This window comes from Dipodomys spectabilis, unplaced genomic scaffold (assembly GCF_019054845.1).
Source record: "Dipodomys spectabilis isolate Male_0828 unplaced genomic scaffold, ASM1905484v1 ptg000499l, whole genome shotgun sequence".
NCBI lineage: Eukaryota > Metazoa > Chordata > Mammalia > Rodentia > Heteromyidae > Dipodomys > Dipodomys spectabilis.
This window is the reverse complement of record NW_024871176.1, coordinates 3,314,245-3,339,710: the sequence shown is the minus strand read 5'-3', so window position 1 is coordinate 3,339,710 and position 25,466 is coordinate 3,314,245. Positions and strand designations below refer to the sequence as shown.

The 25,466-nt window shown below is 38.0% G+C and overlaps 1 protein-coding gene and 1 non-coding gene across 3 annotated transcripts in view; one reads left to right on the top strand and one right to left on the bottom strand.

Annotated features, from left to right (window-relative positions):
* Positions 1-25,466, bottom strand: part of Med13l (mediator complex subunit 13L) — a 198,195-nt gene that overhangs the window by 122,817 nt on the left and 49,912 nt on the right. The window lies entirely within an intron of this gene.
* On the top strand, positions 21,352-21,458 carry LOC122099074. The gene has a single exon (XR_006145845.1). It is a non-coding gene; the product is annotated as a U6 spliceosomal RNA (small nuclear RNA).

The window sequence follows — 25,466 nt, the reverse complement described above, 5'->3', positions numbered from 1 at the left end:
TCAAAATACAAAACTCATATACTTTTTTTTTTTTTTTTGGTGCTGGTACTGGGAATTGAACTCTAGGCCTGAGTGCTGTCCCTAAGCATTTTTGCTCAAGGTTAACACCCTACCACTTGAGCCAAAACTCTGCTTTGGGCTTTTTACTGGAGGTAAGTGTCTCTCAGACCTTTCTTGTCTGGTCTGGCTCAGAACCACGTTCTATGATCTTAGCCTCCTGAATAGCTAGGATTACAACTGCTGTCACCTTGTAGCCCTGTATTATTTTAATATCAAATACAATATGTTATGTAAATAATTGCTGAACAACTGCAGCAAATAATGACAAGGAAAAAATGTCTGTCCGTGCTCAGTGCAGAACAGATGCTTATGCACATACACAAGTTGTGATCTGTAGTTGGCTGAATCTGTGGATACAGAACCCACAAACAGGGAGAGTCAGCGGATTCTAGGTTCTAACTACCCATTCTTTCATAGTAATAAAAAACTAAAGATACATAAGTATTAGGCTATTATTTGAAGGTGGGGAGTAGAAAATAAAGTGTTATATTCATCACTGTATATGTAAGGTCATATTATTGGCTTTATTATTTCCATGCTTCAATGGACAATTCACTGTACAATTATTTTTTAAACATCTTATTAAATTTTTTTCATTCTGTCATGACTTCATCTCTAAAAATGTGAAATTCTTTATTGCTAATAGAGCAGTATACTCAGGTTTTAGTTCATCAACTTTTTTATTTTTGCAATTAGACTAAATATTTCTCCTAATATACGATGAATATCTCCAACAAATGTTATAACTTGTAGTTTTTCACTAAAATATATATTATACATAAGACATGAATACAATCCATTAGGCTGTCATTTTTAACTCCAAATTATAGAATGAAGGCATACCAAACTGAAAGCAGTTCAATGTAAATGTAGTCTCCGATTCCTTAAAATAAAATTTAATAGTCTAAAATAAAATGCAGTACATCAGAAAGGAAGTGATGTTCATTCTGAGATCCACTATTAGTATCAAGTTTAAGGAAAGAATGCTGCATCCTGCAAGCCAGATTTCTAAGTATCAAAGCACAAAGGTACAAGCAATTAAGCTAAGTTCAAAGAGGTGGTTGTGTGGCTGTGCAGTTGTTTGGTGGGGGTTCTGGGATGAAATCCAGGCAAGCACTTTAGGACTGAGCTGTACCTAAATACCAGAGAGCTTTTGCGGACTTATTTTGAAGAGACATTTAAAACTAAGACTTCTGAAAATGTGATTGGTCCATTTTATCTCAAAAATTCCCTCCAAACAGAAGATATATGACCAGCAAGGAATATACTAGCAAGCATGGACAATTATCATCTTTCTGAAGCAGGCAGGGAGAGCCACTGTGCCTAAGTTCAAAGCATGAGCAAAAGTGGCATCTCCTCTTCTTTCCTCTTTTTCCCTGTGGTTCAACTCTGCTGTAAAAGTCCAAAGCCATATGTGGAGGATGAAAAGAACAAGACAGGAGGAGGCCAGATCCCTGACACCATAAAACCACTGCACCTCAGCCTTGGGCTGTTAGGCCTCAGACTCTTGGAGGAGACAGAAAGAGACTACAGACACTTTTATCACACTTAGACTCTATTGTTTTAGGAATTCTGTTTTATAGAAGTAGCTGGACTCTAAAACAGATTACAAAACTTCAATATTAGCCACCAAAATATAATCCAAAATGATGGGTTCTTTTTTTTTAACCCTATCTTCATGATATTCCATACCACCACCACCCACCACCCCCATGCTCTTGCCTTCATTCACCTCCTCCCTTCCCTGTACCCCGCCCCCTGCCCCTGCCCCATACTATACCCTCCCATAAAACACAGTACACTTGTACTTACTGACTTTACAATTTTGTCCTCAGGAGAGAAGCTGCCTAAGGACAAGGACTGTGTCTGACTTCAGATACACCCTGAACCCCAGCAGTGTCCACTATATGTGTGAGAAAAAAAAAAAGAGAGAGAGAAGTGATACAGTAATATGAGTCATTCAGCACTTTAGCTCCTCTTTCATTTGTTTTCTTTTCGTGGCAATACTAGAGTTGGAACTCAGGGTATGGCACTTGCCAGGCAGGTATTCTACCTCTGAGCCACACATGTCAGCCCCACACTCTCCTCTTTCTCAAGCTCCAAGATGACCTGCGCACTAACCCATACACACGTCTACCGGGCAAATACTACTCGTTCCTTCTGCAACATAACCTCTCCTGCAGTGCAAGCGTGCCTGCATCCTACAGGGAGCACACAAAACACCTGTGCATTGGTGAAGTTGATTCTCACAAAGGTAAATAAACCAATGTTTCCTCACAGTACTCTAGTACAAACAGATCATTGCAGTACTTTGGCAATACCTACAAATGTCTTTGTAGGTATTTTTTATTCTTTTTATTCCTTTTATTCTCTTCCAACTTCAAATTATCCTTCCAGAGAAAGAGGGTGGAACACCCATTGTGTTCTGAATACTGTTTCAACACCCAGTCCTAGTGTCCAAGAATAAAGTTCCATCTGAACCAAGTACCTGTGGGGCAGGAGACTAAAGTAAGGAGGTGATGTGATCTATATATGGAGCAGAGTAGGGTTCCATTGAATTGGACATTAGAAGATAATCGTGGGATGAGGAATCTAAAGATGCAAGTTGTAGGGATCCAGGGCCCAAGCAGGAAACTGATTAACAAGGAGTCAGAACTGCAAAATCCAAGGAAGAAATCTGGCAAAAGGACCATGGTCAATGATTATTCTTTCTATAACATATAAGGTAAAGCAAGAACTTGTCTCTAACATAGGCTGACTTAACGTAACACAACAGAGAATATGAAAAGGCAAAGGATTCAGGATAGCACTAAAAAATTATTTTTAAATTATTAATAATGAACTGATTATTAGACTTCTTTCTAGGTAAAGATCAGTTCTGCAGAATCGATACACAAAGAAACGGTCCTGTTACGGAATCCAGTGCTGTCAATTCAGAGCTCATTTCAACATAGTCTTATTTGTTACTGATTAACAGTGGTGCATGTATATGTCAGAATTAGTGTGAAACACATATCAACTCAGAATCTTAAAGAAAAACAAGTAAACAATGCACTCAGTCAATGAAGATTCAATATCTGCAAATACAAATGAAGCTTTAACACCAACAAAATGGCAGACATAAATCAGAGATGGAATAAATAGGAGTCAAAAATTAATTCTCCTGTAACTAGCACTCTGATGATAACGTCTGATAACAAATTCTGGAGCTTACTGTATTTGTCACTTTCAAATGATTATCTAATTAATAGATTCTATAACACTACAAAATAGGTACCAGTGATATCTCACAGTTTACAGATGAGGCTAATGAACCATACTAAGTTAAAGTAACATCCCAAAGCAGCTAAGTGATTCATTTGTATTTAAACATTTTCCTGTGAGAAATCCAGAAAAAAATTTCAAACGGTATCAACCAAACACCAACTTCTTTTAAACTGTAAACTTCATGGATCCTACCCTCCTTCAAAATCGAAAAGCACCACTATAATTTTATGCAAAAAGATTTCTTTTACTGAACTTTCTGTAAGTTTAAAAAAAAAAAAAAAGGCAATACAACTTATTTAGAAGCTTATCAAAATAAAGAAATTCTGGGGCTAGAAATGTGGCTTAGTGGTAGAATGTTTGCCTAGCAACCATGAAGCCCTGGTACCACATAAACAGAAAAAGCCAGAAGTGGTGCTGTGGTTCAAGTGCTAGCCTTGAGAAAAGAAGCTCAGGGGCAGTGCCCAGGCCCTCAGTTCAAGCCCCAGGACTGGCAAAATAAAAAAAGTTTCTAGTTGTGTTTTTACAAAGTCCTAGGATTCCAATCTGTTGCGTAACAGTTGTGACACCCTGAAGTCTGCAAGAGTAAAAGCCTATTCTGCTCCCCAGCCAGAAGCTCAAATAAGAGCTTTACAATTGACAATACAGTTTGGAAACCAGAGGAAATCTGAGAAATTTTGCCAGAGTACTAACTAGTACTCTTAGGTGACTAGCATTATTTTATTTTACCACTTAGCAGTGACAAAGATAACAACAGGATTATTTTTATTTCCTCATTCATTAATTCAAAAACATTTGCACACTTAGTTCAAACCCCAGGACTGACAAAATAGAAGAGAAAGAAATTCTCTCTTCTGTGTCATCAGAAACCACAGAGTCAAAGTAGATCTCCTAGGATTATTATGTCCAATAAATACTGATTCCAATCTCAGAGCTTATGTAGACATACAAAAACTGCTTCAACTGAAGCAATTATTTTAGAGCTGGCTGTCTGCCCAGAGAATGCCAGAAAACACTTTAACCAAGTGGACAGAAAAAGCAGGATAGATCTGGACTCCATTTAACATCTAACATGGCCTAAGTAACACAAGATAATTAACCCTCCCATTAGTTTTATATAAAATAAGAGTTATGAAGGTGAGTAGATGAAACTTTTTAATTTATTTCTTATCACTTTAAAAGTACACTATCTTGTGTACTAAAAACTTGTAAATTTTAGGAAGTGGCGCTGTAGCTCAAGTGGTAGAGCGCTCGCCTTGAGCTGAAGAGCTGAGGGACAGCGCCCAGGTCCAGAGTTCAAGCCCCATGACCGACAAAAAAAAAAAAAAAAAGAAATAAAAACTTGTAAATTTTAGAGATTTTTAAGGAAAAGTAGTAAACCACCAATACTTGATTTTCTAAGGTGACATTTGAGAAAAGGATAAAATATTAAAGAGAATATACAAGGGTATATCTCAAAGTCTGCAAAGAATTGGGGAGATGGTACAATGTTTGCTTACAGACTACATGAGCCGCATCTATATATTTAATTCCATGATAACAGCTTCTCTTTGATTTGTAAATTAAATCTTCCTTTTTACACTAGCTGATTCTCAAGAGGAAAGAATTATGAACGTAGCACATCCTGTTCTTTATTTCAAAGCAGCAGTGTGAAATAATAAAGAGCTAATGTGGTATTGATGATTTCTGTACATTTCATTAAAATTTCATCTCTTTGTCCAATTTTAGGGTTCACTATATGCTTCTGCCCATATGGAATCTATTAAACAGAGTCTGTGAGTTCTTCTCTATGAACATTAGTTCACTATGTACACAAATTTTTTAAAAAATATAAACTAAGAAATAATTATACTATTCCAATCATCAATATATTATCAGATGAAATTCCATTACAATACATAATATATAAATTTCAAATTTCTCAAGTGCCAAATAAATGCCCATGTTAAATGTTAATGTTAAAACATTATTTAATTTTTAATCAGTAGTCTTTTGACTGTGATGTTTTTATTTTTTAATACATTCAATACTACTAAAAGAATGTATGTGAGTCATGGCACATGACAATAGTAACAAATTCTGCCTCTTAAAATTGGAGGCCACCTGGGTCAGCCAGTGAATCTATAGAATAAAACAAGAGGAACCCAGATCTGATGTCTATCCTACTTCTACTGTTTAGCCCCTTTGGGCGTTGCCTCTCATCTGTAGGTATAGAATGAACTAGATGCCTCAGTGCAAATTTTTTAAAGCAGAATCTTGGCTACTACAGTATTTAGTGTAAAATGGCTAAAAGTAGACTTGAACTTTCTCACTCTTGAAGAAGCCTCTGGAAGTACATAGAGTCTTCGGAAGAACACAGTTTGGAAATCTTGGAGTTTGAAAACATGTTTCATACTTCTCAGGAAACTCCCAGTACTAACCCCCAAATTCTTCATCCTGTTATTAAATTACCATAAAAATATCCACATTGCTGCTTCCAAAAATATCCTCTTGGAAACTAAGTAAGGCAATGATATTCAACAGATATTTCCTGAGTCTATACTAGTGCAAGAGCCTGAGCACTGAGAATAAGACAAAAATCCTCCCTCAAAAAGAACCTGCAAGCTATGAGGGGACAGATCCAATGATACAACAGGGGCAAGCAAAAGTAACTTGGGATTAAGCAGAAGGGAGTACTAAAAAAGTAGGAGACAAAGTGGTAGAGTGCTAGCCTGAGTTCAAGCCCCACAATTGACCAAAAGATAAAAGAGAGGCAGTGTACTTAAACTTGACTTAATAGACAAAAATTACATCTAAGCTCACACAAGCATGCATGCGCACGCGCGCGCGTGCACACACACACACACACACACACACAGTATGCAGTCCCTCTTCCCCTCCCTATACAACTATATTGTAACCTATTTGTCTACATCTACTGTCAGCATAACTGAAATGGTTATGCCCATGTCAGTGTTCCATAGGAAAAGAAAAACCTTTCCAGTGTAAATCAAAACGAGTCACTCATCCTAAATGCCACGTAATCAAAACTGAAACTAAGGAAGCAGATTCCGGAAGAGACCAGTTTTTCCTAAAAACAGGAGATTCCAATCTGCAGGAGTCAGAGTAAAAAGCAACCCCTTCTGGTTCAGCACCACCCTCCTTGGGGGGGGGGGGGGGGGGGGGGTAAGGGGGGGTATGCTAAAGAAACCTGATACCAACCAACCTCTTGTTCTCTGCTTTGTTCTCGGTTGTCCTACCTTACAAAGCTCTCATCCTATACCGTAGAATGATGAGTCAGGAATAAAAGCCACTTAGTTCTACAACTAACTGTATTACAATGTTGTTTGACACAAGTGGACATGAGCTGTGGATATGGGTGTGAGTTAACATATGAGGGTTAATATGGGTAAGGGCATGGTTGAATTTATATAAACTCTGACTCTGAATTTCCTATTGAGGGTAAGGGACATTTTATGCTATCTTTCGGGTGCAAACATATTTAAATTTTTCAATACTGTCATCATCTTCAACGACCTAGAAATTACTTATCACTACTTTAATAGAGTATTATTAGATTGTAGCCACAAGATTATTTTAGAAGCACTAAAATCTCCAAATAACTCTATTACCTAAGTAACAAAATAATTTCCATCCCTAGCCTATGTGCTTAGGATTGAATCAGGTCCTACTATGTGCTTAGCACACTCTGTTAACCTCTGACCTAATTTAATTTTTATGTTGATTCCTTATAATCTGGGCCAGGTGATTTTTGTTTCTCTTTAATACTCTCCTTCACATTGTAATGGATAAATATTCAAGTTCAACTGTCCACTAAAGTCTTACTGAATCAAAACCTTTTTAATGCAAAACACAATTATCCAGATGATGGATAGATAGATGGACATAAGAACACACAAATATAAAGAATAGATGGATGGGTGGACAGACAGATATCGGTAAGACCTTGTTTCCTTCCACAGTTTCACTTTTATTACTAAGACAGACATAAAAACATATTTAACAATCTCAGATCATTCACTCCTAGAATGACCCCAATTTTCCATCAACAATTTTACTCAACCAATATCCTACACATAGGAAAGAAAAAAAAATCAACAACAAAAAGGAAAGTTAGAAACAGAGCAACAAAATATTAGAAAAGAACACCTTTTTGTTTATTTACTGAACCAAAACAGAAGCCGCTACAGCTACAAGAGCTGCTTCTCAGTGATGTTGCAGGAGCTACTACATTTAAAAACAGAAACTTGCTGTATGCCTATAATCCTAGCTACTCAAGAGGCTGAGATCTGAGGATTAAGGTTCAAAGCCAGCCTGGGCAGGAAAGTGCATGAGACTCTTATCTCTAATTAACCACCAATAAAGCTGGAAATGGAGCTAGGACTCTAGCCTATAGCAAAAAAAAAAAAAAAAACCTCAGGGTCAGCACCCAGGAGTTCAAGCCCTAGGACCAGGAAAATAAAAAGAGGAAGACTTCCACCACTGTCTCCACATTCAGTCATATTTACCAAAGAGGAAGCATTAGTCTACTTAAGCTTCAGTACAGATACACTGGCAAGTAAGTAAACCCTGGGACCACAGATTGCTGATAAATGATTTTGACTAATATTACTTTAACAACCAGAAACTTGTATTTGTAAGACTTTTGCCATTATAACAAGTAGAATCTAAAGCCTAGGTATAAAATTAATTTTAAATACCTGAAATACAGGCTATAGCTAATATATAAATCAAGGAGTTTGCACTAATAAATATTTAACTTATGTTTACTTTTAGTCATTTATTCATGTCAGAAAAGGAAAATAGAATAGAAACAGCTAACAAAAAGTATAGCTGGAAAAATCAAAGGGCCATTTTATAATCATATCTTTAAATAAGTCTTACAAGAGCACATTAAAAACAATGATTAAGAATTTAAGGATGAGGTACAGGGGCTCTCGCTTGTAATCCCAGCTACTTGGGAAGAGATTTAAAAAAACAACTACTGGTTTTGTGCCAGTACAGACATAAAAGTTAGCAATAACTCACCTCAGTCCATAAACCGGGCATGGTGGTACACACCTATAATCCTCAAGGGTGCAATGCCAGCTATCTGGGAGGTAAAGGCAGTAGGAGTACAGTCTGAGGCCATCCCCCACTAATGGGAAGGGGAAGTGAGATGCTATCCAAATAACTAAAGCAAAAGAAACTGGGGGTGAGACTGAGGGTATTGTTCAAGGGGTAGAGAGCCTGCCCAAGGATCTGAGTTCATACCTTAGTACTGCCAAGAAAAAAGAATATTAATCTTCAAATACCTGCTTCTGGATTTTGAATCAGTGTTAGAGAAACCCAGCAGTCATATACACTAATGTTGTTGTATATCTTTGAAAGAAAGAACCTTTCAAAGATGCTACAAACTGTCTTCAAGAAAACACACACACACACACAGTCTGCACAAAGAAAAGAATTAACGCAATAACTTAGAGAACCATAATTTCCTTGGAGTACTAGAACTTTCTGACCAGAATGCCATGCCCCCTTGAGCCACATTTAACTTCTTTCTACCTTATACACTACAGACAGACAGACAGTCACTCCCTCGCACTGCCCCCAATCTATTCACCTCTGTACCTACTCGCCCCAACTCCTGCTTAAAACACGTAACACAAATCCTCTTTGTTCTCTTTGTTCTATGCCTACTACCTCCAGACCAAGTTCATCTAATACCACACTCACAAACATTCTCTCCAATAAGCTATACTGCTCCATTTTCATTCCTCAACATGTTATGCCTCCTGCCTGTGCCAAAGGACTGCTGGCCTTTCTGCTATAGAAACTCATTCCTCCTCCATCTACTTCAAATCTATATGTCTATTCTAATTTTCAGATCTCAATCTGGGTCTGGCATGGAAATCCCTAGCATGCATGTGAATATGTGCTTGCATTTGTATTCAGCTGAGATAGATAGATAGATAGATAGATAGATAGATAGATAGATAGATAGATAGATAGATAGATAGATAGATAGATAGATAGATAGATAGATAGATAGATAGATAGATAGAGATAGAGATAGAAAGATAGAATAGATAGTGTGTGTGTGTGTATTGTGCGTGTACACACGCACGCGTGCGCACTCGAGAGTTCGAGCTCGTGTACATACGTGTCTGTGGGGGGGTGACTTAAATACCTGCCCCCCTCACCCTGACAAAAACACAGATATGAATATTGCACAGGTCATGTTTATTTCACCTACAATTATATTCCCCAGTGCTCAGTGAGTTGACTATCAAAACAAAATACTTAGTAAATATTTGGTGAGTGAATAAGTAAATAGAGGCTTATAAAAATTGGTACATATCATCTGCAGGAAAACCTACTACACTAGGTTTTCAGGTCCAAGGCTACAAAAAATTCCTTGCTTTCACTGAATTAGAAATGTGTAAAAAGAACTCTTGCGGATCAAATTTTTCATCCTTTGACTTCAAGCATGAAGATAAAAATCCTACAACATGACCCAATGAATTTATATCACAGAAATAATAGAGTATGCTAGACTTAAATCTTTAAAAACCAGACTGTGACTTGCAGAGACAAAAGATTAAAGATAGGCTTAGAAAGATTAAAAAAATGAATTTAAAAGAAAGTTCAGACACTGAAGAAACTCCTTGAAAGGAATAAATGGTTTATAGAGAAAAATATGTTTTAATTTATTGTTAGAATAAAAAAAGATACTCATGTGTGGTATTGTTGGCAAGAAAAGATTAACATCACACTTTTACACATGAAAAGGATTCTTCAAATAAAAGCAGATTAAACAACTGCTGGATCAAAAAAAGAAAGAAAGAAACAAACCAGGAGTGACAAGATAGATGCAGCCTATACATATATATATATGTATGTATGTATGTATATACATACACACACACACACACTCTCTCTACTTTCTTATAAAAACACCACAACCAACCAGCCAGGAGATATTGCACCGCATTCATTTTCATTTTAGAGTTATGTGGGCCTACAGACTTGGAGGTTTAATTTTCCCTGTAATATTTACATGTAAAAAGAAACCTTGTTCTTCAAAAGCCATCCCTTGAAAGCACTTGCTTTGTGTAGAGATCACTTTGCAGTATCAAGAGATCAATTCAACATATTATGTGTATCCCATTAGGATGAGATTATCAAATGATAACCATTTAACTTAGCTACTCTGAAAAACACTGTGCTGGAATCATGCACATATTCCAGTGTGTTTTTTGTTTCATTTTCCTGACTTTTTTTTCATTTTTGCTTCACTTAAACATTTCCTTTTGACATGTATTGATCGTTAGGCTATAATACTGCCTTTCATGGCTCAATTGATGGACTGTATTCTATAAAAATCTATATTTACTGACAAGTAAGTTTACTCAGTGATGTTTATTCAAAGGAATGACATTTTCTAGATAGCACTTTTCATCACATTTGAATTATTTAACATAAAATACATTAATTTCACTGGGTGTTGGTGGCTCATACCTATAATCCTAGCTACTCAGGAGGTGGAGATCTGAGGACCACGGTTCAAAGCTAGCCCAGGCAGGAAAGTCAGTGAGACTCTAATTTCCAATTAATAACAGGAAAGATTGGAAGTGGTGATGTGGCTCAAGTAGAAGAACACCAGCCTTGAGCAAAAGGAGCTCAGGGATAGTGCCCAGACCGAGTTCAAGCCCCGGAGCCTACCAAAAAAAATTTTTAATTTCAAAACAAATCACAATTCAGAATAATTTAGCAATTTATAATAATCCACGCACTACAAGCAACTTTCATAAACATTATTTGCATAGATCATATGTGCTACTTGTATTTAGTCTGTCACCACTGTCCATTAAACCAACCTAATCTGTGCTCTCATGTCAGAAGTACAAAGAACCAGGACGACTGGAAAGGTGGCTTTGTGGTAGAGCATTTGCCTAGCATGCATGAAGCCCTGGGTTCAATTCCTCAGTACCACATACACAGAAAAAGCCAGAAGTGGTGCTCTGGCTCAAATGGTAGAGACAGTGCCCAGGGACCTGAGTTCAAGCCGGAGTGGGGGGGGGGGAGGGGGGAGAGGAGGAGGAGGAGGAAGAGAAGAGAAGAGAAGGAAGAAAGAAGAAGAAGAAGAAGCAGCAGCAGAAGCAGCTATATTTATGAATGTAGCACTCAAGGTTCAAGGTGAAACTTTTACTTGTAAACATAAAATCCTGCTGGGCACTGATGGCTCATGCCTGTAATTGTAGTGACTCATGAGGCTGAAATGAGAGAATTCTACTTCAATGCCAGCCCAGGCAGGAAGGTCCATGAGACTCTTTTCTTTTCCAAAAAACTGGAAGTAGAGCTGTGGCTAAGCTGTGGCAGAGCAGTAGCCTTGAGCAGAAAAGGCTAAGGGACAGCAACCAGGTCCTGAGTTCAACCCCTACTACGGGCAAAATAAATATACACTCTAAATGACAATTATCATTAACAATGAGAACAAGTAAAAGTACTAAATAGAAGCAAAGAACTCTTTGTTTAACCAGCAGAACAGTCTCTTCACATTTAAAGTTTTCCTGACTGAACTAACAAATGGCACAACTCTTTATGATATCAACCTAGTAGGTTCCTTGCCCACTTAATCCCAGCCTCCAATCATAGGGGTGACCTATAAGCCTGCAGAATATACACACACACTCACACACTCTCACACACACACACACACGCATGCGTGCGCACAATGATTTCAACCTGCCAGATTGCTTCTTGGAAATTTTCCTCTACTATAAGCTCTTAGGTTCTTAGTTAAATACAAACTAAAATAAAATTTCTCTTTTAAATAATTTCATTATCTTTTAAATAATTCCATCACTGGCTGTATAAGGAAGGGGGGAAAAAAGAGTAAACATGTAATATAGCACTCAAATGTTACCAGGGAAAACAAATAACCAAAACATGATCCAAAAGGAAAAGCCTTCAATGTAACCAGAGAAAACAAATAACCAAAACACTCCATGAAACAAAAGCCAAAAAGAAGCCATAAACAAATACGAAAAATTTTAAAGGAGTCTTCAAAGTGTAAAAGAACTAAGGATATCTAATACAGACAAGAAGTAGGAAAACACTAAGAAAAAAATATTATATACAACTGATACAAAACTGAATCAATGCTTGGGCTGGGAAGGTGGCTCAGTGGTAGAGCGCTTGCCTCGCATGCATAAGGCCCTGGGTTCGATTCCTCAGCACCACACAGGCAGAAAAAGCCAGAAGTGGTGCTGTGGTTCAAGTGGTAGAGGGCTAGCCTTGAGCTGAAGAGCTGAGGGACAGGGCCCAGGCCTGGAGTTCAGGCCCCACAACTGACAAAACAAAAAACAAAAAACACTGAATCAACTCTAACACAATGGGATCTGGATTATATTTTCTGGAGGAACTAAAAGAGAATTTGTTCAAGGCATTACGAATTGCCATCACAACAGAAACCAGAGGGACTAATGGGAGAGGCATCCTTCCTGTGCCACGAGTACACAGTATTAAACTTTCTTGTAACTGGAGCTAAACACCCCAGAAGTACATTCCCTTTCTCCTGTATTTCTGAATCAACTTTCTAACTCCAAGCTTAGTCTCCTATCTACTAAGACACTATGAGAAAGATGTATTGGAGAGTAATGAGTATACTGATTACTACCAAATTATTAGCAATAAGCATTATTAATTCTCTCGCTATGACAAGTGGGATGTTCAGAGCTCTACCAAACCTGAGAAAACTGCTGGAACAACAAAGCTGAAGTTGCTGATCTAAAGCAGTTATTAAGTCTTCTGGCTTCTGAACCCCCTTACACACCTAAAAAAATTCAAGAGGTTTTCAAAGGGTTTGTTCATAAGGATTATATTTACCAATATCTACCACAGTAGGGCTGGGGATTGTAGCTCAGTGCTAGAACACTTGGCTAACATGTATGAGACTCTGGGTTCAGTCTTCAGTACCAGAAGGTACTGAGTATTAAACCCAGAATATTAAATCTGTTAATTTAATCACAGCAAGTACATTATATATCAGCATAATTCTTTTCAAACTACAATTTGGTATAGCAATTTTCATTTTTAATAACTAGATTGTCATATCTACTCTTACCTTCAATGGGTCATACTATGTATACTCTTTTGGGTGAAGTAAAAAAGAAAATATGGTTTTTCACAAAAGGAATATTTTAACAACCTTTTCACTTAATTGTGGATATTCTTCTCTAATATTACACCAAAATTTAGTAAGTTATAGTTTCTAATAGGTTAGCTAAAATGTGGAATTTAAAACAAGGTGCCAAGAGCTTAAACGCCTGTAATCCCAGCTACTCAACTCAAGAGGCTGAGATCTAAGGATCATGTTTCAAAGCCAGCCCAGGCAGTAAAGAGTCTATTCCCAATTAATCAGTAAAAAAGCTAGACTGGACAGGTGGCCCCAAACCAGAGAGCACCAGCCATGAGTGAAAAGGCCCTGGTAGAAGAGAAGCCGAGGGTTGGGGTAAGAGATCTAAAAACTTTATTGTTGGCCTTTCCATACTCCATTATTAAAGCCAGTCTTCACTTTGAAAGGATCTTTTACCAGGCATAATCTTAATATTACAAGTTGTATGCATTGGTCCTTTGGAAAATACTGGCTGTGTGACACAGATCTTCTAGATGTTGAAATATTTTGCCTTACAACATAAAATCATGTTTACTAATAGCATCAGTGAGCTCGGCAGAAAAATGATTTTTTAATGTGTTGTTTGCAGTGCTAGGAGTCGAACCCACAGTCCTATCACTTAGCTATACCACCACCCTCAAAGTAAGTAACAAGAACTATCACCTCACTGTGGCAAATGTAAGCTTTTCAGAACTCTCATTTTTATGTGAAATCACAAATTATCACAAGTAACAAATACTGCCACTTTCTTTGACAAGCTCACTTTGTTCGTTTGGAGAAAATGCCTGCCAACTACCTAAGTCTGCATTACTATAGTTTATCAGTTATTCTCCAAAGCACAAATGCTTTTTACCCCTCCCCCTCCAAACAGTACATGGTTCAATACGCTCAAGTGCTCACGCAAATGTTCTCCCTCAAGACAACCACCATCTGCAGCAGAAATGCCATTTCTCTCGCAGAAAATTAAGAAGATACGCACAGCAGAGTTGAGACTTTATAAAATGTAGGATTTTAGCTTCACCAAAAATTTCATCAAGTAAAACCAAAATCTCTGATTTCTGAAGAACACAACGGCTGGTGAGATCAGATGTCACTGCCTTGATCAGTGCTAGGGCAGCAGTGGTCACCCATGCGGTCTTTGCTGCACAGCACAGGGAGAGGCAAACAAGGACCCAGCACACCACAGACACTGTCTTCATCTCCTGGGAGTCCCTAAAAGGGCAGAAAGGACCCATCCCAAGCACGACCCAGGGCAGCTGCACACCACACTTTTGGAAACTGCAGGCAGAAAGCCCATCAAAGGAGCATCAGAAAAACAAACAAAAACCCAAGCCTTGCCTATTTAAATAGAACAGTCGGATAGTTATGTATGGTCCCACATACTGACTTAAGTTGAAGAGATGGGAGCTCCCTACTTAGGGTAAAAATACCTATAAAAACATTTAACGTAAGAGTTATTACTCCATGCTGCAACTTAACATCTACTTCTTATAGAATCATCTGAGGTCCTGCCTAAGTGGAAATCATTTTATAAGTCTTCAAAAATCCAACTTGTTTCTCTAAGCTAACTAATGAAAATAATTTCACATATGAGATGATCCTCACCTTTAGTCTCATCCTGCCTCTGACCTGGCTAGCACAAGTCCTTAAGCCTTTTTAAATGAGCTATGAGATATCTCAGGATATCTCAGGTAAAGATGTCTTAATACAGACAATCCTGATCCAGGCACAATGCTTCTAAATTCATTTATTTTTAAAAGCTTAAGTTTGGGTCTTTATTTAGTCCTACCGAATTTTGCCCAATTAATTAGATATGCAAACTAAAGGTCCTATTTCAGAAACTTGATTCCACCCTATAGATACTGGCTGACCCTGTCAGCAGCTTTTTTATTTATTCTTTGATAAATCAACCTTATGAACACTCAATAAATTTAACTCCTCATTCAAAACTTTCGTTGTTATTATTGTTGCTGTTTTTAACTTACTTCTGTTCTGGTTCAAATAATCAAGATCCACTTGGACTTATGTTCCCCTAACACATTCACACTTCATAGTCAGGTCTCTACACTGCTTTCCTCTAATCAATGACTTTTAAGAACTACCTTTTTTGAGGCGAAGGCGGGGGGGGGGGGAGGGTTGAACTCAGGGCCTAGGCACTGTTCCGGAGCCTCTTTGTGCTCAAGGCTAGCACTCTACCATTTGAGACACAGTGCCATTCCTAATCAATGACTTTTACAAAGACTCAATTATCACAGGCGCCACGAGCTCATGCCTGTAATCCTAAACTAGTCAGGAGGCTGAGATGTAAGGATTGAGGTTCAAAGCCAGCCTCGATCTAAGGATTGAGTTCAAAGGCAGGAAAGTCCATGAGACTCTTATTCCTAGTTAATCACCAAAAAGCCAAAAACAGAGCTGTGGCTCAAATGCTAGAAGCTCTAGCCTTGAGCTAAAAAGCTCAGTGACAAGGCCCAGGCCCTCAATTTAAGCCCCAGAAACCAGGCATATGGGCGCGCACACGCATAAACACACATGTGCACATGTGCACACACGCGCACAGACCCAATAATATGTGCTCCCCTCCTACCTTATTTACTTCCTATGACTCCTGGCCAGCAGGCTTATTCCCAAAGTCTCCAACTGTTACACCATACATTTCTTCCTTTTCACCTCTCACTCATACTAGCCCTCCTTCTTGAGACAAGCATTTCATCATGCCCTTCTTTCAAATCCCACCTTCTCCACAAAGCCTTCCTATTTTCTTCAAGCAGCAACAATGTTTTTTTTCTGCACCATTATAGTACAGCAATAATTATATCTCATGAAACATTTTGTATGTAGCATTTTATTTCATTGTAAGTCTATACTATTTTTCTTCCTCCCCTATTTCATTGAGTATCTGTGACTCTCCCAAACTTTCAGCTCCAAACAGCTACCTTTTGCTGAGCCATAGGTGGCAGCATGTGTTGAATGAAACTTGCAGGAGTTGTTGCTTCCCATTAGCCTCCACAGAAGGGACAGAGCCAGAACAGTCATTCATGCTACGTGTCACAGAGTCAAACTGAATTCTGAAAATGGACAATTCAAAAAAGATTTTCTTTGATATCTATAGAAACTAGTCAACTTCTCTGGTTTAGCAGAGAAGCCAAGCTAAAGAAGACCTGTTTAAATCATGCACCCAGTCAACTCTTCTGTTTCAGCTTCCTAAAGCCAGTTTTCTGCCTATAAAGCCAATCTCCTCTGTTCAGCCCATTGGAATATTAACTCAACACAACAAAGAGTTGCTAGATTCTAGAACTTCAAATTTTAAAAAAAATCTTTAAACTTGAGGTCAATTTTTGGCTGCGACTCCTGTTTACTGATGCTGCAGACCACTGTGCTTAGGTGGCCATCACCACCTCACACACCCTGACAAACCACTTCAACAACCCAGCTCACTTTCCATCATCTAATACGTGCTGTCTCACTTTCCCATGGAAGCTAATATAAAGTAGTGGCTAAGAACCAAGGTACCTTCTTCTATCATTTAAACATCTTTTGCGTTCCTTATTTATGAGCAGGAAGTTTCAGAGGCCCTCTCTCAGAATGACGATGAAACAATAGAATGGACAATGCATGACAAGTGCTAAAACAATACTTGCACATAGCCTGTAATCCTAGCTACTCAGGAGGCTGAGATCTGAGGATTGTGGTTCAAAGCCAACCGGGGCAGGAAAGTCCGTGAAACTCTTATCTCCAATAAACCACCAGAAAACCGGAAGCGGTGCTGTAGCTCAAGTGGTAGAGCACTAGCCTTGAGCTGAAGAGCTGAGGGACAGCATTCAGGCCCAGAGTTCAAGCCCCACAACCGACAAAAAACAAAAAAACAAAAACAATACTTGCGCATAAATAACTTTCCAAGTTAGTTGCTATCACTGCCATGGCCTCCGGTGAGTTATATCTCTGAACTATAAACTATTCCACAATGGAGACACAAATTGTTTCATCTAAGTTAAATTTTACTCATATGCTAAAGTCTTCACAACTTTTTCAATTTATCAGACTATTGCTAACATGCTTTTAATTTATAATGTAAAACAATATATCCTAAAATTATATTTCTATAATACAGAAAAATGACTATGCTAATCATACAAAACAGAGGAGTGAATATTTGCCCCATTAAATCTGGAATCTATGCTGATCCAACTGGTCCATTTAATCAAACCCCATGCCAACTCTTATGAGTTCCCTCTGATTTTAACAGCCAATTTTCCAGAGAAAGAGCAACTCCCTGCTAAAAGATCTTTATAATCCACGGGACCTGCAGAGAACTGCCTTTTTTCTTTTTCTTTTTTTAAGTTAAAAAAGGCTTTCCTCTCAACAGAAATCAATGAAAAGCCTCTTGAACACAGCAAGAAGACAGGGCTGATTTTGAGCTACAATGTAAGTCTCTGCAGAATTTCAGAGTGCCAGCAATAGTATCGTTCTTCTCACTCGTTCATTGGATTTATTCATGGTTTTCAGAGCTACAATCTGTGCAATATCACCCGCTCCTAACCAGTATGCTATTTTACATAACATAATTAACAAATTATAAAATAACTGTCATATCACAGCTGCTATTATTAGTCCTAAAAAGAAATTTGAAACATGAAGAAATTACATTATGGCCAAAAACACACATTTGTGATTCCTAAAGGCACGGTTTTTGTGTTTTGGTTCTGTTCTGTTTTTGAGTAGTTTAGAAGATAGCTAAAAATTCATGTTTGGTATTGCTTTTTAAAGATAATAGGCACTGTGATTCATGCTTGTAATCCTAGCTACATGGGCGGTGGAGATAGGAGGATGGTGGTTCAAGGCCAGTCCAGGCACAGAAGTGCATAAGATTCCATTTCAATCAATGGCTGAGTTCAATGGTGCATGCCTGCCATGCCAGCAAACAATGAAAACACAAATGGGAAGATCGAAGACCAGGCTGGCCAAGGAATAAAGCCATGCGCTATCTTGAAAATAACCAATGCATAAAGGTGCTGATTGAGGGACTAAGTTCCTGCTTAGCAAGCACAAGGCCCAGAGTTCAAACCTCAGTACCACTAAAGTGTAAAATAATACATGACAGTAGAATAGGAGGCCTAGTGTGGTAGCACATGCCTGACATTTCAGTCCTCCAGAGCTGAAGTAAGATGATCTACAGTTCAAGGCTACTCTGGGCTACATAAAGAGAGCTTTTCTTAATAATAATAATAAAAATAAATAAATAAATCATGCTGATGCCAGTGGCTCACGCCTGTGATCCTAGATATTCAGGAGGCTGAGATCTGAGGATTGCAGTTTAAAGCCAGCCTGGGCAGAAAAGTCTGTGAGACTCTTACTCCAATAAATTACTCAGAAAAAATCAGAAATGGTGCTGTGGCTCAAGTGGTAGAACCCTAACTAGCCTTGAGCAAAAAAGCTCGGGGACAGCGCCCAAGCCAAGTTCAAGCTTTACAACTGACAAAAAATAAATAAGATAAAGCATAGACAAAATTTAAAAAAAAAAATCTATGCTCAGATTAAAGAGTCCATTATTCAAAGATGCTCAAATTTCAACATCAATCACAAAAACAGCTACTGACCTGGGTTCCAGTTTTGTAGTCAGCAAAACGTACTGATACCATGAAGCTGAGTAAAACAGAAAAGAAGCCCACCTCGAAAAGAAATTCATTCCTATTAATATTTATTCTTAATCACTGATTCTTGTACAACTGTACAAAATCATACCAGAAGATCCCATGTACTCATTACTCAGATCCTCCATTGCCAACAGCCTGCAAAAGTATTATCAGTATCACAGGTTGTCAAAATGCACAACATTCCATCTCTACAAAGATCCTTCATGCTCCTTCCCCCACCCCCTTCTTAAGCTGTAGCAACTTCCCTTCACTCCACCACTCCTCACACCAACAACCACTGGTCTCTTCCATACATCTGTGGAATGTTATAAAAAAAAAAAATGGGTACATGCATTAAGTAAACTTTGGGATAATTCCTTGGAGATATACCCAGTGAATAAACCTAAATTCATCAATATGAATATGCAGTGACCTTTTGCCTGCTGAAGTACATCCCGACTATTTAAAAATAACTGCTTTTCTGGAAGTAGTAGGTCTTGCTAGGCAGGTACCCTACCACTTAAGCCAGGTCCCCTCACCCTTTCTTATGGTGGCTGTTTTTCAAATGAGGTCTCACTTTTTGCCCAGGCAGGCCTGGAGTGCAATCCTTCCATTTATTACTCTCAGATATCTGTGACAGGTGCATGTCACAAGCATGCCTCACTTGTTGGTAAAGATGTATTGCTAACTTTCTGCTCATGTTGGCCTTGAACCACAATGTCTTGATCTCTACCTTCCAAACTTACAGGACTATAAGAGGATTGGAGCTATTTTCTTTACATCTGGTGTCCTCCCTCCACAGCTCCTTTTGCTAACAGGAATATATCCAACCCCTGACCTATGTGGCCAGGCACTCTCTTACATAGATAGAGAGCAGAAGTATCAAATCAGCCAAAATTAAGAAATGTCAACATACTGGAAAAATTGTAACTGTTTTATATATCTATGTCAGTTGTGTTTGCTTTAAAGACAAATGTAACTGTTCTTCCTTACATTCTGTCAAACATGCTAGGCAGATGTACACTTCCAAGCCCTAAACCCCACTCAAAAGTGGAGAGTTCAAATTTCCATTTCCAGGACAAAGTCAAGAACCATTTAAAGAACATGAAAAACTAATTTATTTCTACACCTTAGTGATAAATGTTAAATTTATTTTAAAAAATAATATTTTCAGTGCAGCAAAAACATATAGTAGGTTTTGGCTTAGAAACAAAAACCTTAACCTTAAACTTAAGTATAAATACCAACTGAAAACTGGTCTACACAGTACTAAAATAAGAATTTCAGTAGTAACTTAAAATGTGAGCCACCTATTTTCCAGTATTTCTACAAAAAAAAAACAACTTCCAAATACTTAAATTACTATCAAATATATGAAGATAAAGATGTAGTGTGAGGTAAAAATCAGGGGGAAGCAGGGGGAAGTACTAGTCTTCACAATCTTCTGCTCCCAAGAAACACAGGCAAGAATTGCTAATCCTAACCATGGGTGCAACCCAAGTCACAGAGAAGGCCCAAGGAAGGAAGTGAGAGCCACAAACCCACTCCTGGGGACAAGGAAGCCAACAGTGAGTAGTGGGAATAAAAATCAAGAACTGCCTACCAACAGTCCGCAGAAGAAATGCAATTCACAACTAAACAGTACTTGACAAGTGTCTGGAAAAATCTTCAATAGCAACTCACTGAGAAGCCACGCCAAGGTATCACTTGAAGTAATCATCAGGTAGACATTAACATAGTTCCATTTCATAACAAATTTCCAATTACCTTTCTAGCCTTTAAAAAGATTAAATATTTGTTTAACTTATAACGAAAACCTAAGTGTGAATACTAAATCAGAATCTTTTCTATCTCTGTGTTTTATAAAGAGAACAATGTGAATGATACATGATCAGAAAGGGAAGCAAGTAAGCAGTAAACTGTCAGTACCCATAATCTGCTTTGTACAGACAGGTCATTTCCTAATCAATGAAATGCTTGTAGATTCTCAATCCATAGATCAAACTCACTCAAAAATTACTTTAGCCAGTCGTGAGCCACCACTGCCTATAATCCTTGCTACTCAGGAGGCTGAGATCTGAGTGTTGTGGTTTGAAGCCCAGGCAGGAAAGTCTGTGAAACTCTCATCTCCTATCAACCAGCAAAATGCCAGAAAGCAGAAGTGTAGCTCAAGTGGTAGAGTGCTAGCCTTGAACAAAAATACACATACAGTTACTTACTTTAAAATTATAAAGTCCAGTGCTCGCTTCAGCAGCACATATACTAAAACTGGAACGATACAGAGAAGATTAGCATGGCCCCTGCGCAAGAATGATACACAAATTCCTGAAGCCTTCCATATTTTTTCTGTGCCCTGCATCTTGTATATACATTTTTCTAATTTGGGGAGGGGAAGAAAAATAACAAAATGCTGAAATAAGGATACCGGATGAAACACTGTAACAACCAGATGTACAAGACACTATGTTTAAAATGAACTTTACAACTTTGGTGGGGAGGGAGGAGTTGGGGAGGTAGGGAGGAAAGGGGGAAAAAACAGGAGGGAATAACAATGCTAGGTAGGAAATGGACTCATTACCTTACTCATGTAACTGTAACTCCTCTCTATAGTTACCTTTACAATAAATAATAGATAAAATAAAATAAAATTATAAAGTCCACAAAGCAAAATAAGTCTTGGCTGAATTGCATTATATACCCAATTACAGTATATAAAAAGATTCATAACATTATTTGTATAAAATCAAAGGAGTAAGCCAGGCATTGGTGGCTCACGCCTGTAATCCTAGCTACTCAGGAGGCTGAGATCTGAGGATACCAGTTCAAAGCCAAGCAGGAAAATCCCTGAGACTAGAAAACGGGAAGTGGCACTGTGGCTCAAGCAGTAAAGTGCTTGCCTTGAGTTGAAGAGTGCAGAGACAGCGCCCAAGCCCCACCACTAAAAAAAGCCCCACCACTAAAAAAAAAACCAACAACAACAACAAAGGAGTGTTAGATATAAGATACGGCCAGAAATAGAACAAACTGGAATTCATTCTTATTTTAATTTACTTATAATTAAAGAGATAATGTCAGGATTTCCAGTCAAGATGGAATCAAATTGCTTTGAAACTCACAGAACTCCAATCACACAGCCATAACAGCTCAAACAGGAAGAGAAACTTAAAAGACCTGGCCACACTGGGGGAAAAAAGACAATCATCACCCCAGAACAGAAACACCTAACAGTAATAAAGACCTCACATGGCGGCACATACCAGTAATCCCAGCCATTTGGTATGCATATGTAGAAAGATCACAGTACAGGCTGGCCAAGACAAAAAACCCAACAAGAAAAACTACTAAAGTAAAAAATGGCTAGCTTGCATAAGGCCGTGAGTTCAAACCCTAGTAATGCAAAAATATAAGCAAAGAAAATTAAAAATCACATCATGAAGTTTACACTGAGAAACTTAAACTGTAAGATAATGAAACTGAAGTCAAAAGAATTTTGTAAAACATAATATGGCAGTCAGATAAGGGACTTCCTAGCTATTTAATAGCAGCTTGGAACAAATATAGAGGCAATGGGGAGAGAGATTAACCTATCAGAAAAGAGCAAAATTACTCATGTTTAATTATACATTATCCAGATAAACAGTAGAAGAAATATTATGCAAAAGGAAAATGCTCACGTAACATGTAACCTAAGAAAGAAAATACTATCCTTACTCCCATAATTTACTTTTTAAGTATGCTTTTCAGGGTTTTTGCAGGTGATCATGTCTTAGAGAGCTAAACTTTGTACAGCCTGTGTGCTGCCTTACAACACAATGCAATTTCCACAGAGGAAACAGAAACGGGAGGCTAATAACTAAGCTGCCATGAATAAAAAGGCCTAAATGGGACAGTCTTCAGCACAACTCAAAAGTCCTGACAGAAGGGTAATTTTCTTTCCAGAACTTTGGTAAATAAAATGTGTGACTAGAGTAAAAAAGTAATAGTATCATATAGAAATAAATAACAGGACTTCCAGGAAAGAGTAAAACTTGTTAACTGAAACAACATTTTTAATCAAAAAAAAAAACAAAAACCCTAGTGCCACTAATAATAAATTATTTCAACAAAAACACATATCACAAGCTAGGCACCATAGTAGATACATGTAATCCCTACACTCTAGAGGCAGCAGAAGTCCAAATTCAAAGCCAGCCTGAGCTACATAGGAAGATTATCTCCAAAAAAAACTTAAGTAGTAGCTTTTCCTTCTAAATTTCAAATAAGTGGTCCAAAAAGGAATAATGTGGTGGTTAAGACAGCATCAGCATTATGAAATTTTTAACTCTTTGATGGTTCAGCTACATTTGTGTGGCTTAAAAATCTAATGGGTTAGCCAGGCACCGGTGGCTCACACCTGTCATCCTAGCTACTCAGGAGGCTGAGCTCTGAGGATCACGGTTCAAAGCCAGCCCCAGCAGGAAAGGCTGTGAAACTCTTTTATCTCCAATAAACCAGCAGAAAACCAGAAGTGGCACTATGGCTCAAGTGGAAGAGCACTCACCTTGAGCTGAAGAGCTGAGGGACAGTGCTCAGGCCCAGAGTTCAAGCCCCATGACCAACAAAAATTTAAATTTAAATTAAAAAAAATCTAATGGGTTGATCTGAACTGGTTGAGACATTCATGGTAAACCCCATATGTGTTTAGAGATAATAAAAGTTCAATTATTTTAGCTTTCTGTCAATATGGCTTATACAATAATTTTTATCTAATCATCCACTTCAGTGTTTTATCTTGGTGGGAATACATATCAATAGGAATATTGTGAAAATACATACCACCTAAGTCTGAAGCGTAATGGTTAGGACAGAATGACATCAGTTCAGTGTGATAAGACAAAGTGTAAGTTTAGCTACTGATAAATGGTCTACTTACTTTAGTGTAAATCAATGCTCACAGATCCACAGAACTACACTGAGTGCCACAGAGTAAAAACACAGCAGCACACACACAATTCCACTGCAGAAATGGTCCATGGACAGAGAAAGGCCACCTGGTCAGGCAGCAGGGCTCAGGCAGCACCTCTCTGACAAGCAAGAAACATGGCCTGCTTCCTCCCTTCATGTGCAGATTCCAAGCCTTGGGCTCCCTGCTGCTTTCTCTCTTTGTCCACTCTTCAGGCGTTTAGCTCAACTGATCCTCTATTTTCATCCATAAGAAGTTCTTTGGGGACAAAAATAGGAGCTCCAACTGCTTCAAAAGCAGTTATACTCACCAGCCGCTAAGTAAAATCACAAAAATTAGAAAGCCACACTATGATTTTTTAATCAAAGCAGTATAACATTTCAAATTGGCATTTACCACCCAGAAATCCATCCTTTTTGATAGAAAGCCAAAAAAAAATTAACAAGTTCAAATAAAATCAATTTCTTTGATAAGAAATTTTTACATGAGAATATTCACATATAAAATGCCTATGAAAGCACAAGCTCATTAACAATACAAAATAGCATCAATAGTGTGTATTTAGTCTGGCAGATGACCAAAACGTGACCTGTGTGATATGTGTCACTTTCCTTCCCAAGAACCCAACAATTTTTTACTGTTTTTAAAAGAAAGTATTATCAGACTATAAAAGGAAAATAAACGTATAGCATTTCATCTTTTGTTGCTACTTAGGACTGAAGTGTATCCATCTTATATCACAACTTGATCTAGACCTCTCTTTTTGTCTTCTATTGACACAAAATTCTATGCTACAGTTACCTAAGAATATTCCTTATATACCATACATGTCAAAGGATTAAAAGAAGAAATCAAGTCTTTCTTATGTCATCATACCCACTTAAAGAGTGCGTCTCCTTTTGATTCCCCTAATGAAATCCAACATACCTTCAAAGGTGCTAGTTTCACCTACTTTTAGAGTTTTCACCAATCCTAGAGAAGATAATCCTTATGTCTTGTCAAAATCCTGCCTACACACTCACTACTAGAAGTCTGGGCCTCCCTCTTCTCACAGAGAATCAGCATAGGAGGGATGCAGTGAACAGTGTCTCAACTACAAATGATGTTTAATAGTACCGTTGCCATACTTTTCTGGTTTTATGGTTACCTCTTCTTATGTCTATATCCAGCTACCAACACCTCCTCTAGACCAAGAACTCCTCAAGAAAACATACTCAAGGAATTCCTCTTGTAACATAGCTCTTACCACTTGCACTTTACATATTGAAGTTATTAGAAATGATGAACACTAAAAGCTGAGGGATACACTTTAGGAAAAAATAGGAACAATTCATTACAGCAATGACTTTGGAAATAGATGATTGGGAACATAAGACACTAAATCTTTGTGTGCCAGAGTAAAATTACAGTA